The 12,515-nt window shown below is 45.1% G+C and overlaps 1 protein-coding gene across 5 annotated transcripts in view; it reads left to right on the top strand.

Moving 5' to 3' along the window:
* Window positions 1-12,515, top strand: part of AOPEP (aminopeptidase O (putative)) — a 670,220-nt gene that overhangs the window by 366,775 nt on the left and 290,930 nt on the right. The gene's annotated exons all lie outside the window — the stretch shown is intronic.

The following is a 12,515-nucleotide window of genomic DNA, read 5'->3' on the forward strand; positions in this document are numbered from 1 at the left end:
CGGTACACTTCAGAATTCATCCGGCTACTCTTGTCTGCTGTTATGTCATCAATAAACACAAGTGACCCAGTGCCATTGAAAGCCATGCATGCCCATGCCATCACGTTGCCTCCACCATGTTTTACAGAGGATGTGGTGTGCCTTGGATCATGTGCCGTTCCCTTTCTTCTCCAAACTTTTTTCTTCCCATCATTCTGGTACAGGTTGATCTTTGTCTCATCTGTCCATAGAATACTTTTCCAGAACTGAGCTGGCTTCATGAGGTGTTTTTCAGCAAATGTAACTCTGGCCTGTCTATTTTTGGAATTGATGAATGGTTTGCATCTAGATGTGAACCCTTTGTATTTACTTTCATGGAGTCTTCTCTTTACTGTTGACTTAGAGACAGATACACCTACTTCACTGAGAGTGTTCTGGACTTCAGTTGATGTTGTGAACGGGTTCTTCTTCCCCAAAGAAAGTATGCGGCGATCATCCACCACTGTTGTCATCCGTGGACGCCCAGGCCTTTTTGAGTTCCCAAGCTCACCAGTCAATTCCTTTTTCCTCAGAATGTACCCGACTGTTGATTTTGCTACTCCAAGCATGTCTGCTATCTCTCTGATGGATTTTTTCTTTTTTTTCAGCCTCAGGATGTTCTGCGTCACCTCAATTGAGAGTTCCTTAGACCGCATGTTGTCTGGTCACAGCAACAGCTTCCAAATGCAAAACCACACACCTGTAATCAACCCCAGACCTTTTAACTACTTCATTGATTACAGGTTAACGAGGGAGACGCCTTCAGAGTTAATTGCAGCCCTTAGAGTCCCTTGTCCAATTACTTTTGGTCCCTTTAAAAAGAGGAGGCTATGCATTACAGAGCTATGATTCCTAATCCCTTTCTCCGATTTGGATGGGAAAGCTCTCATATTGCAGCTGGGAGTGTGCACTTTCAGCCCATATTATATATAGAATTGTATTTCTGAACATGTTTTTGGAAACAGCTAAAATAACAAAACTTGTGTCACTGTCCAAATATTTCTGGACCTAACTGTATATATATCCTATTTCTGTGTTCATATATATGTTGTGTGTATACTGTATGTGTGTGTATGTATATATATAAGCATGTGTTTATTTAATGTGTGAATATATTGTATGTCTGACTAATAAATATACACACATATTTGTACGTACAGTATATAGTGTGCACTTATTCTGTTTATGTAGTATGTGTGTGTGTATTTATGCAGTGTGCAAATATATTTCTTTCAAGTATTTTTCTCGAGTATTTTAGAGTGGCTTTTTATTGTGGCCAACCTAAGGGCACATCTGTGCAATTATTCTGCTGTCTAATCAGCATCTTGATACGCCACATCTGTGAGAAGAATGGAATATCTTGACAAAGGAGAAAGACTCACGAATGGTGGGTCCAGCTGGGTTTAAAAAAAAAACCAGTTCGGGCCTAGAAATGATCCCAGATATCGGATTGGATGCCAGTCTCCATATAAGTCTATAAGTCTATGGAGACATGAATCAGGTCTCCATAGACTTAAAAATGATGGTAGAAGGGGTAGGGGGATTGGAGCAAGCACTTTATACTTACCAGTCTTCTTGCGGCTGTAACGCTACTTCTGGGGCCACTTATCCTTCATGCATATGCATAAATAAAAAAATGACATAGGGTCCCCCCAAATTATTATACTCAGCACAGATAAATCATATGGCTACAGGCTGCAGCCCCCAGCTGTGTGATTATTTTGGTTGTGTATAAAAATAAAAGGGACCACATGCCTTTGTTTTTTTTAAATTATTTAATTAAATCACTTAAAAAAACAGCATGCAGTTCCCCCCTCCCCATTTTTGATACCCGGCCATAATAAAGCCAACAGCTTGTATTCTCAGGCTGGGGAGACGCGTGCTTATTGTACCCCCCAGCCTAAAAATAACAGCCTGAAGCTGCTCAGGTTTGTCATGTCCATTATGCAACAATCCCAGAATTTTACCCTCATCCTAATTTTTTTTAGTTATTTCTTTTTATACCAAAGACAGAGAGCGTCTCTAATTGAGAGACACACAGAGAGCGTCTCTAATTGAAAGCAGTCACATAGGGTGGGGGCACTGTCTGACTGCATCCAATCAGAGATGCAAGGACTGCTGCTACCGCTTTCCCCTTTTTTCCATTTATTTTTCCTTTATTTGTTTTAATTATGAGGGAAAAGGACTTTTGTGTACATAGAAAAAGTCTTGTTTGCTTTTAGCTTATGAAAAATTCGAGCAAAAACAAAAGTGTGTCTATATTTTTCTTTTTTATATATATATATAATATATATATACATACATACGGTACATACATGCAGAGTACATATTTGTACACTGTGTATGTATATGTTTATGTTTATATTTTTGTTCAGCGTATATACAATAGATATATAAACATTTTACATCAGAAATCAGTACATTCTTTATTTATTTACATTTTAGGCTTTAATCAATATCTCACTGAACACAAGAACAATTTCCAAATATTTCCAAATATTTTACTTTTTTACCCTTATCATAAAAGTTAGGCTAATAATACAGCTTTTAAAAGATCTTCAGTTTTACTCAAATTAGTTGATGCAAAAATAAATAAAGTGAAACATGTTGGTGCAGTGTGTGACGCCCTGGACCCCAGGGGTCACAGGTCACTACACAACACCTTACACCCCCTTCCCTGGACAGGTCACACCAGTCAAACATTAAATCCTTGTTGCCACCCTCCAGGGTTGATGTCCACACCAGGTGGGGCGGAGCCAGGCAGTTGGCCCCGCCCACCGAGGAGTTCACAGGCTGGAGGCGGGAAAACACAGCAGTCAGTCAGTTCAGTGGTGGTCAAAGAGTCCAGTTCTGGGCGGGAGTGAGTGAGGAGTAAAAACTGTGTGTGTCTGGGTCAGAACCCAGGCACTTCCAGCAAGGTCGGCAGACGGTGGTGGCCGTCTGCAGGAGTTGGCGAAGGTCAGCGGAACCGTAGGACCGGGGTCGGGCGGAAGCCGATTGGAGCCAAGCACCAGGCAGGGTACTCAGACCCCGACTAGGCTTAAAGCCAACCTCTAGTTAAATTCTCTGATTGCGGTCTGGACCTCAGGGGTTCATTCCCAACCAATTCCCGATTGAAGGCAACAGCCCAACCGTTTCGGATAAGTGCCACCGCCAAGGGCCAGAGATCCAAAGGACCAGCATCTGCGGGCAAAGGGGCTCCTCCGGCATGTATACGTTGGGGAGCGTACTACCGGTGCCCAGGCATTGGAGTCAACATACAAACACAGGTGCAGGGAAACGACAGCCACCATCAACCCATCCAGGGAGAACACTGCAGCCAGCTGCAGGCCCCGTTTATCCAGCAGTTTGGTTTACCAGAGACTCTGTCCATCTGTCTGAGTGAGTACACCAGTGCCAACCAGCACCGCGCCGTGCTGCACCGCAATTCTGCACCCTGCGAACCCCATCCTACGGGAATCCAACCAGTCACCGGGCCCCGGGACTAACAGCCCCTACCCACTGGGTGGTCAACACTGAGCTGCTCCCCGCCATCGCTCCCGGGAACCCCGTCACCAGCAACGGTGGTGCCCACCATCACCACAACCCGTGGGTGGCGTCACAAACTTTATCCATCCAAAAACAAATTCAATTCCTCACTCGTGGGCGAGGAGCGCTGCTCGAGCCCTGGGTCCGGCCCACTCGAGCCACCGAGGAGAAGGCACCGGATCTGAGCGCGATCTCCCCGAGCAGCCCCCACGATGGGGAACTGGCCCCCGCCCTCGACACAGTGTCCCCCATATCAAAAACTACTACATATATTATTTTGTATGACCATCGTGATTTTTATGGGCAGCACAAAGTTTTCTAGGCAGGGATTGAACAAATTGGTGGCATAATGAAGCCTCTATCTTTTTCCATTCAAGAATGAGCTGCTTGATGGTGAGTGATGCTCAACTTGTTTCTTTAGATGTCCCCATAGGTGTTCAGTTGGGTTCAGATCAGGAGACATATATCGCCACTGAAATAATTGCACCCTTTTCTTTATCAGAAATGCAATAAATATGTGTTTTAGATCATTATCATGTTGGAAAAGCCTACCAAGGGCACAGAGTGATGGTAACACCTTGTCTTTCAATATGAGTCAACACATCTGTGAATTCATACCATCAATCAACTGTAGCTCCCAGACATCAGGCGCACTAATGCATCCTCACATAAGGACACTGCCACCATCATGTTCACTGTATTAATTTTTGCATCTAACTAATTTGAGTAAAACTGAAGATCTTGTGTAATAAAAGTTTTCTTATTAACCTTACTTCATGTTATCGGTTAAAAAAAAATTCTATGAAACTCAGTTTTGCTAAATTTTGTTTACAAGAACTGAAGTCCTCAGTGGTTGATACCTTTTAATGGCTAACTGAAAAGATGGTAATAGCAAGCTTTCGAGACTACTCAGGTCTCTTCATCAGGCATGGTATAACACAAAATCTGAAGAGTCAAATATTTATACACAACAGAACTTAAAATAGTGCAGTAAAAAAAAAAATTTTTTTATCTCTACTGGCTAACACGCTACAAAGATATATTTTACCTGGTAAATTTTGGAAATTGGTTGTCAGTCAGTGAGATGTTGATTAACATCTTACTTTTCAGAGGATATGCTCATTTATGCCTCTCTCTCTCATATATATATACGAGGTGGCATGCAGAGCCCAACTCGCGAAAATTGTGTCACTGTCCAAATTTTTCTGGACCTAACTGTATATATATATATATATATATACAGTTAGGTCCAGAAAAATTTGGACAGTGACACAATTTTCGCGAGTTGGGCTCTGCATGCCACCACTAGAGATGAGCGAACCGGTCGCGGTTCGGCTCAAGGTCGGTTCGCCGAACGGGGGTCCCGTTCGAGTTCGGTTCGTCGAACGTTCGACGAACCGAACTCGAACGTATAGGCTATAATGGGAGGCAATCACAAACACATAAAAATGCATTATAAATGTACACAAACAGTTAATAAACATTGCCATAACACTTACCGATCCCCGCGATCCCTTCTGCACTCTGTCTCCTGCCGCTATTCCATCCGATGATCGCTAAATCCTCCCGGTGACGGCACTGCCAGCAGAGATACAGGACCTATCGTGACGTCAAAATAGCCATGTGACCAGTCACGTGGCTATTATCTCATTGGCTACAGACTGGTCACATGACTATGACACGTCATTTAGGACCTGCGAGTGCATCTTTCCGGTACACAGTGCACATATGTGTATCGCCGTGTACCGGCGACATGCTCTAGCACACGGTCGACTCCCCGTTCCGTTAGGGACCGGCTGACACAGCCGGTCATTAACGGAGATCACCGTTGCCATAGCAACGCAGTTAGCGGTGACGTCACCGCTAACCGCGGCTCCGAGAGCACCGTTGCTATGGTAACGCGTCTGTCAGCGTTACCGCTGTTACCGCTGACAGCCAGCACTGATCACTCACGGAGTGAAGGCTGCACGCTGCTTCCCGATTGTAGTGAGGATTGTAGTGAGGATGAGGTTCCCCAGCCCCAAGTGATGAGCTGGTGAATCTCATCCTCACTACAATCGTCACTACTACTACACTAGTGAGGATTGTAGTGAGGATGAGGTTCCCCAGCCCCAAGTGATGAGCTGGGGAACCTCATCCTCACTACAATCGTCACTACTACTACACTAGAAAGAAAGAAGACAGAAGAGCAGGATCGTGGAGGGCTGACAGGGGGTAATAAAGATGGAGTCTCTAATGTGTCTGTGTATTTATTTCTATTAAAGTATTTTTTCTCTGAGTGGTGTTTTTTTTAACCCTTTATTAGAGATTCTTAATGGCCGGGTCAAACGTGCCTGACATTAAGAATCTCTGGCTTAATACTGGCTAGTAAAACAAAGCCAGTATTAACTCATGATTACCCAACAAGCCACCCGGCTCCAGGGCTGTTGGAAGAGTTGGATACAGCGCCAGATGATGGCGCTTCTATGAGAGCGTCATTTTCTGGGATGGCTGCGGATTGAAATCCGCAGTAGAGGCGCCCAGAAACCTCGGGCTAACCTGTGCTGCGGATTCCAATCCCCAGCTGCCTAGTTGTACCCGTCTGGACACAAAAATGGGGCGAAGCCCACGTCATTTGTTTTTTAATTATTTCATGAAATAAGTGAAATAATTAAAAAAAAAACGGGCTTCCCTATATTTTTGGTTCCCAGCCGGGTACAAATAGGCAACTGGGGGTTGGAGGCAGCCCGTGGCTGCCAGCTGTACCTGGCTAGCATACAAAAATATGGCGAAGCCCACGTCATTTTTTTGGTGGGCAAAAAACTTCTGCATACAGTCCTGGATGGAGTATGCTGAGCCTTGTAGTTCTGCAGCTGCTGTCTGCTCTTCTCCATACAGACAGACAGCAGCTGCAGAACTACAAGGCTCAGCATACTCCATCCAGGACTGTATGCAGAAGTTTTTTGCCCCCTGAAAAAATTATGTGGGCTTCGCCATATTTTTGTATGCTAGCCAGGTACAGCAGGCAGGTACGGCTGCCCCCAACCCCCAGTTGCCTATTTGTACCCGGCTGGGAACCAAAAATAAAGGGAAGCCCTTTTTTTATTATTTCAGGAATTTCATGAAATAATTAGAAAACAAATGACGTAGGCTTCGCCCCATTTTTGTGTCCAGCCAGGTACAACTAGGCAGCTGGGGATTGGAATCCGCACCACAGGTTGGCCTGAGCTTTCTGGGCCCCACTGCTGCGAATTGCAGTCTGCAGCCGCCTCAGAAAATGGCATTTTCATAGAAGCGCCATCTTCTGGCGCTGTATCCAACTCTTCCAGCACCTGCCTGCTATACCTGGCTAGCATACAAAAATATGGCGAAGCTCACGTCCTTTTTTTGTAGTTTTTTGGCAAAAAAAATAAAAAATGCTTCCCTGGATTTTCCATTGCCAGTGAAGGTAACACCAAGCAGTGGGGGTTAGCAGCCAGTAGCTGCTTGGATTACCCTTAGCTAGCAATACAAAAAATGCAGCGGGAGCCCATATATATTTTTTTTAATTATTTATTTAAATAACTAAAAATAAAATGGGCTTCCCTGTATTTTGATTGCTGGACATCACAGTGCTGTAAAAATAAATCTTTAAAAAAATGACGTAGCGCTCCGCGGTATTTTTGATTCTCAGCGCAGATAAAGCAGACAGCTATGGGTTGCCACCCCCATCTGCCTGCCGTTACCTTGGTTGGCAATCAAAATACAGGGAAGCCCATTAATTTTTTCTATTTAAAAAATAGTTAAAAGAAAAAATGACGTTGGGTCCCCCCATTTTTGATAGGGTAAAGCAGACGGCTGTAGCCTGAAAACCACAGCTGGCAGCTTTACCGTGGTTGGGGATCCAATGTGGAGGTCCCCTCAGGCTCTTTTTTATAATTATTTTATAAATATTAATAATTACACAATAAAAGTAGGGTCCCCCCCAAATTGGATCACCAGCCAAGGTAAAGCGGACAGCTGTGGTCTGGTATTCTCAGGGTGGGAAGGTCCATAGTTATTGGGCCTTCACAGCCTAAAAATAGCAGGCCGCAGGCACCCCAGACGTGGCGCATCCACTAGATGCGCCAATCCTGGCGCTTCACCCCAGCTCATCCCGTGCCCTGGTGCAGTGGCAAACGGGGTAATAAATCGGGTTGATACTAGCTGTAAAGTCACCTGAGATCAAGCCCAGCAGTTTGTGATGTCATGGCGTCTATTAGATACCCAACATCATAAACTGTCAGTGCTAACAAAAACAAAAAATCGACAAAAGAAATTTATTTGAAAAAACAGTCCCCAAAACATTTCCTCTTTCACCAATTTATTGTAAGAAAAAAAATAAAGGGGTCCCACGACGACTCTGTACCGTCTAGAATATTGGGGGGAGACACTCAGGGAACGTATCCCCCATTTTCTAGGAGTGCGGACCCTTCATGTGAGGAGTGTGGGTGCAATGAATCTGCACTCACTCTCCCCGGGTCCACAGCAGCAGAGTCCATGTCATAATGGTTGCTACCAAAGCTGCAATGCCCTGCTCATGAGGTAAGGGCATGCCTAATCAGGAGAACTACTGTAGAGGAAGCTCTGCTCACTGGTATATAGGTGCTCAGAGGTAATAATAGATAAAATTAGTGAGTAACCTCGGCACTCTAAATCTCCCAGACTAAGTCAGTAAGTCACAACGGATAGTAATGCAAAATCACTCTTTATTGGTCCGTATTAAGAAAAAAAATTTTTTCATAAGCATATATGTTTTTGTCCAAAACAAGTTACAAATGACGTTTCGGCCTGAGCCTTCGTCAGATTGGACTTATCTGCATGTAATCATGAAAAATGACAATAATCAGTATCACATAAGAGTGAGAGAACAATAACATAAACTCGAACAATGTAGAGGTACAATTGGGATGCAGCAAAAAAATTGCAACACAGCAAGAAATGAAACACATGATACAAATGTCATAATACAGTACAAGGACAATATAGTAATGACAAATATGGGGTCAGAGTAGACTTAGACAGCTCTGGTACGAAAGAGATGTCAATCATAAAGTAACATGTGCAGTAGGTGTAGAGCTACAGTATGCATGGCAGAGCTAATGGGTAGACCGAACATAGAAAAAGAACGGAGAAAAAGTGGAGAAAAAGTGGAGAAAAAGTGGAGAAAAAAGTGGAGAAAAAGTGGAGAAAAAGTGGAGAAAAAGTGGAGAAAAAGTGGAGCACCCTTTGGTGCCTTTCATGTGGCACTAAGGGGTGCTTATCTTTGTATTTAGCCAAAAAAAATGAAAAAAAAATGACGTAGGGTTTCCCCTAGTTTTGTAGCCAGCTAGGGTAAAGCAGACGGCTGCAGCCTGCAGACCACAGCTGGCAACCTCACCTTGGCTGGTAATCCAAAACTGAGGGCACCCCACGCTGTTATTTTCAATTAAATAAATAATTAAAAAAAAAAACACGTAGGGGTCCCCCAAAATTGGATCACCAGCCAAGGTAAAGCAGACAGCTGGGGCCTGATATTCTCAGACTAGGGAGGTCCATGGTTATTGGACTCTCCCCAGCCTAAAAATAGCAGGCCGCAGCCGCCCCAGAAGTGGCGCATCCATTAGATGCGCCAATCCTGGTGCTTCGCCCCAGCTCATCCCGTGCCCTGGTGCGGTGGCAAACGGGGTAATATATGGGGTTAATACCAGATGTGTAATGTCACCTGGCATCAAGCCCTGGGGTTGGTGAAGTCAGGCGTCTATCAGATACCCGACACCACCAACCCAGTCAGTAATAAAAAAAAATAGACAACAAACACATTTTTATTTGAAAAAACACTCCCCAATACATTCCCTCTTTAACCAATTTATTAGAATGAAAAACAAATCCAGGTCTGGTGTAATCCAAGGGGTTGCCATGACGATCCACACTGTCCCAGTCAATGAAGAGCAGAATGTTCCCCATTGGCTGGGAGAGCAGTGCAGTGACCTGAGCTAACATCAATGGGTCAGCCCAGGTCACTGCAGGGGATGACAAGTGCTGCTGTCAGCGAGGTACATTACCTGCGCTGATCTCCTGCACACTGACAGCCCCTGTCACTGAGTTCAATGACCAGCGCCTTCACACCAAGGATCGCGAGAGGCCCGTGACGTCACCGCTAGTCAGTCTCGGGTCGGAAGCGAGAGGTGATGTGACAAGCGGCGGCCATGGAGGACAGTGACAGCGCTGAGGTCGGGATGGCGGGACTTCATCACCGCAGGTAAGCCGAGTGGGACCATGTGTGTGTGTGTGTGTTTGTGTGTGTGTGTGTGTACATGCCGTGGGCAGGAGGGGGTGGAGCGAGCTGAGCGGGGAAGTGTGGGCTTCCTGCACGTAACTAAGATAAACATCGGGTTACTAACCAAAGCGCTTTGCTTGGATACCAGATGTTTATCTTGGTTACCAGCTTCTGGCAGGCTTCCAGCGATGGCTCCTGCACACTGTAGCTGTAAAAAGCCCTGCTTTTTGCTGCTAGAACCGTTCTTGAACGTATCTAGAACTATCGAGCTTTTGCAAAAAGCTCGAGTTCTAGTTCGATCTCGAACAGCCCCCAAAATCACTCGAGCCTAGAACTGGAGAACCGCGAACCGCGCTCAACTCTAGCCACCACATTGGATTTGAAATGAAATCTCTACAACAGAATTCAAGTGCAGATTGTAACGTTTAATTTGAAGGTTTGAACAAAAATATCTGATAGAAATTGTAGGAATTGTACACATTTCTTTATAAACACTCCACATTTTAGGAGGTCAAAAGTAATTGGACAAATAAACCAAACCCAAACAAAATATTTTTATTTTCAATATTTTGTTGCGAATCCTTTGGAGGCAATCACTGCCTTAAGTCTGGAACCCATGGACATCACCAAACGCTGGGTTTCCTCCTTCTTAATGCTTTGCCAGGCCTTTACAGCCGCAGCCTTCAGGTCTTGCTTGTTTGTGGGTCTTTCCGTCTTAAGTCTGGATTTGAGCAAGTGAAATGCATGCTCAATTGGGTTAAGATCTGGTGATTGACTTGGCCATTGCAGAATGTTCCACTTTTTAGCACTCATGAACTCCTGGGTAGCTTTGGCTGTATGCTTGGGGTCATTGTCCATCTGTACTATGAAGCGCCGTCCGATCAACTTTGCGGCATTTGGCTGAATCTGGGCTGAAAGTATATCTCGGTACACTTCAGAATTCATCTGGCTACTCTTGTCTGCTGTTATGTCATCAATAAACACAAGTGACCCAGTGCCATTGAAAGCCATGCATGCCCATGCCATCACGTTGCCTCCACCATGTTTTACAGAGGATGTGGTGTGCCTTGGATCATGTGCCGTTCCCTTTCTTCTCCAAACTTTTTTCTTCCCATCATTCTGGTACAGGTTTATCTTTGTCTCATCTGTCCATAGAATAGTTTTCCAGAACTGAGCTGGCTTCATGAGGTGTTTTTCAGCAAATGTAACTCTGGCCTGTCTATTTTTGGAATTGATGAATGGTTTGCATCTAGATGTGAACCCTTTGTATTTACTTTCATGGAGTCTTCTCTTTACTGTTGACTTAGAGATAGATACACCTACTTCACTGAGAGTGTTCTGGACTTCAGTTGATGTTGTGAACGGGTTCTTCTTCACCAAAGAAAGTATGCGGCGATCATCCACCACTGTTGTCATCCGTGGACGCCCAGGCCTTTTTGAGTTCCCAAGCTCACCAGTCAATTCCTTTTTTCTCAGAATGTACCCGACTGTTGATTTTGCTACTCCAAGCATGTCTGCTATCTCTCTGATGGATTTTTTCTTTTTTTTCAGCCTCAGGATGTTCTGCTTCACCTCAATTGAGAGTTCCTTAGACCGCATGTTGTCTGGTCACAGCAACAGCTTCCAAATGCAAAACCACACACCTGTAATCAACCCCAGACCTTTTAACTACTTCATTGATTACAGGTTAACGAGGGAGACGCCTTCAGAGATAATTGCAGCCCTTAGAGTCCCTTGTCCAATTACTTTTGGTCCCTTGAAAAAGAGGAGGCTATGCATTACAGAGCTATGATTCCTAAACCCTTTCTCCGATTTGGATGTGAAAACTCTCATATTGCAGCTGGGAGTGTGCACTTTCAGCACATATTATATATATAATTGTATTTCTGAACATGTTTTTGTAAACAGCTAAAATAACAAAACTTGTGTCACTGTCCAAATATTTTTGGACCTAACTGTATACCGTATTTTTCGGACCATAAGATGCACTTTTTTTCCCCCAAATGTTGGGGGAAAGTGGGGGGTGCGTCTAATGATCTGAATGTAGGGCATGGCTGCGGGGAATGAGGGTGCTGCAGTGGAGCGGGGCATCGTGGGCCCGCTCATTACATATGCATGCCCATCCTCCCACCCATCTCTCAGCGCTGAAGCCGGGGCTGATAGGTGGGCGGGATGATGGGCGGGGACGCGCGCATAATTAACAGCCGGCCGTGATCACCCCTGGTAAACTACAGCCTGGAGTGATCATGCTCGGCTGTATTCACTGCACCCCGCGCATCATCATCAGCGCAGGGTGCAGTGAATCAATGTACTCACCGTTCCCCTGCAGCATCGCAATGTCCTCCAGTCTGCCTGCCGCGCTGTGTGGACTAGAGACAAGCGGTGCTCACAGCGATGACGTCATCTCTGTGCGCACGTGTGTCTTAACAGCCGCGCTGGCAGACTAGAGGACACTACATCGCAGTGCTGCAGGGAACGTGGCCGGCTCAACACAGCACTGCCGGCACAGTCGGAAGGAGGAGCGACGCTGCGTGGAATGAGGAAAGGTGAGTGTAAACGTTTATTTTTTTGTGTGTGCCGCAGGATGGGGGTATATGAACAGGATGATGGGGGTATATGAACAGGATGATGGCATATAGCAGGATGATGGGGGTATATGAGCAGGATGGGGCCATATACCAGGATGATGGGAGTATATGAACAGGATGATGGC

The sequence above is a fragment of the Anomaloglossus baeobatrachus genome, chromosome 1 (assembly GCF_048569485.1).
Source record: "Anomaloglossus baeobatrachus isolate aAnoBae1 chromosome 1, aAnoBae1.hap1, whole genome shotgun sequence".
In the NCBI taxonomy this organism is placed as follows: domain Eukaryota; kingdom Metazoa; phylum Chordata; class Amphibia; order Anura; family Aromobatidae; genus Anomaloglossus; species Anomaloglossus baeobatrachus.